The sequence below is a fragment of the Vigna radiata genome, chromosome 6 (genome assembly GCF_000741045.1).
Source record: "Vigna radiata var. radiata cultivar VC1973A chromosome 6, Vradiata_ver6, whole genome shotgun sequence".
Classification (NCBI taxonomy): domain Eukaryota; kingdom Viridiplantae; phylum Streptophyta; class Magnoliopsida; order Fabales; family Fabaceae; genus Vigna; species Vigna radiata.
Window position 1 is genome coordinate 11,217,860 of NC_028356.1, and position 2,567 is coordinate 11,220,426.

The window sequence follows — 2,567 nt, forward strand, 5'->3', positions numbered from 1 at the left end:
GAGTTCACTTGGATCATTTCCTAAGATCAAGGTGAGAGTCTCGAAGAGCGTTCCTCATCGAGCGTTGAAAATATGATTTGCACAAAATGGACGGAAAGGCTGATATTATTAATAATTGAGTAAGAAATTACATCATAGACCTTTAACTGAAATAAAACTTCAAGTGTGATGCATTACAAGTGTTTGGAATGGCTCTGCCTATCCGGTGTTCCAAACGATAGGCTTTATTATTTAAATTTTCAATCACCCAAAAAGGCCAGCTTTCCATCTGCTTAGTTACGTCGGGCGTTTATGTGCCTCTGCTTGGACCGCGACAATTTCTCTTCTTTCTTCCAAGGTATCCATCTCTGCCCTTAAATAGTGATTGTTTACTTGTAAATCTCCTAGGCACCTTCTGAGCGTGGGATCCCTCATTTCCACCGACAACATGGCATCAGTACCATAAGTGAACTTAAAAGGTACCCCCAAAGAACTTCTTGCAGCTCATCGACCCATGCTCCCTTGGTGTCCCCTAATCCCTTTTTTAACTCAGCCACTATCGCCTTATTGGCTACTTCAGCCTGCCCGTTCTCTTGTGGGTGCTCCANCGAACTTGTGACATGCTTAATTCATAGATTANAATAGAAATCCACAAGTTGCTTGTCGATGAATTGTTGCTCGTTATCAGTGACGATCGTTCGAGGTAGTCAGAACCAACACATAAGCGTCCACACAAACTTTTGGACTTGTGCAGCAATGATGGTAGCCAAAGGTTCAGCTTCCACCCACTTGGTGAAGTAATCAACAACTACCACGAGAAACTTCTTCTGTGCTCGGCCTATTGGGAAAGGTCCGAAGATATGCATCATCCATTGCGCAAACAGCCAAGGGACATCAAACTGTGCAATTCTACTGGTGGCATCCTGGCACTTTAAGCATTTCTACACAAACACTTTATAATTTTTCTCCATTGTCGATCAGAAATATCCTACTCTTAACACCCTTGCCCTGAGTTTTCGCTGCCCGGTATGCATTCCACACGCCCCCTTCATGAAGCTCCCTCATAATATACTCTGCTTCCTTCGACGAAACACACTTTAACAATGGTGTTGAAAAGCCTCGCCTATAAAGGTTGCCTCCTATAAATAAATAACAAGCGATCCTCTTGGCATCCATCACTCATACCGATAAACCTCCTTTTGCCTCTTAATCAACTTCCCAATCTCCCCTTTCTAATCAGGTCAATCAGTTATCTCGAATACCGACAAGCATTCAACCAAAGGTTTCATCATAACTTTCCTTATGAATTATTCCAACTCAGCACCTTTGACAAAACATTAATCCTAGAGTTCTGCTCCCTGGGTACGTGCTTGAATTCCATCGCACGAAATTTCTTGACCAATTCCTTTATCCTATGATAGTAGCGGAGCAACTAGTCGTCTTTAGTTTGAAAACTCTCGTCCAACTGCCCCACCACTAACTATGAGTCTGTTCGGCAATCAACAGAAGTTGCCCCCAATCCTTAGCTAATTCTAGACCAGCAATCATTGTTTCGTACTCGACTTGATTATTGCTTATCTTTAATCAAAAAAGGATGGATTGTTCAACCAACAACCCATTCGGACCCTCTAAAACAACTCCTGCCACTCCTCCTACCCGATCAGATGAACCATCTACAAAGAGCTTCCAAGGCNGTGAAAACTCTTCTCCTTGAAGAGGTAACTTAGCTGCAAAATCATCCAACTGCTGCCCACGCACAGATCCTCACGGTTCAAACCGCAATCCAAACTCTGACAACTCTATTGACCATCCTACTATCCTCCTTGCTAAGTCTGGTTTGTGCAAGATTTTAGCAATTGGGTGGTCAGATCTCACCACCACNTGATGACCCTGGAAGTAAGGCCTAAACCGTCGTCCGACTACGATAAGGGCTAAAGTAAATTTTTCAACTTGCTTGTATCTCGTCTCCGCATCCTACAACGTTTTGGTGATGAAGTACACGAGTTTGGATTCTGGATTCTCCTGTACCAAAGTTGTACTGATCATTTCCTCCGAAACCGCTAGGAACAACTACAAGTCATGCTTCAGATCAGGTCGACCCATAATGGGCAGGCTAACAAGAATACCCTTTACCTCNTTAAAGGCCTCTTCACACTGGTCGTCCCAACTGGTCTCGACACCTTTCTTCGTCNTTTTTACAATTGGCTTTATACGTTCGACCAATTTAGGAATAAAACGAGACAACGAAGTCAGTCGTCCCACTAAGCGTTGCACCCTTTAAGATTATATGAGCTTCTCATTTCAAGCACCACCTTGCACTTATCTGGGTTTGCTTCTATTCCTCTGATCGTTAGCATAAAGCCTGGAAACTTTTCGGCCGGTACCCCGAATGTACACTTAGCCGGATTAAGACACATTCCATACTTGCACACTTGACTGAACACTTCTACAAGATCTTTTATATGATCTTCCATCAAATGACTACACACAACCATATCATCCACGTACACCTTCATGCACCTCCCAGTTTGATGAGCAAATACCTTGTCCATCAAACGCTGATAGGTAGCCCTTGCATTCTTCAACCC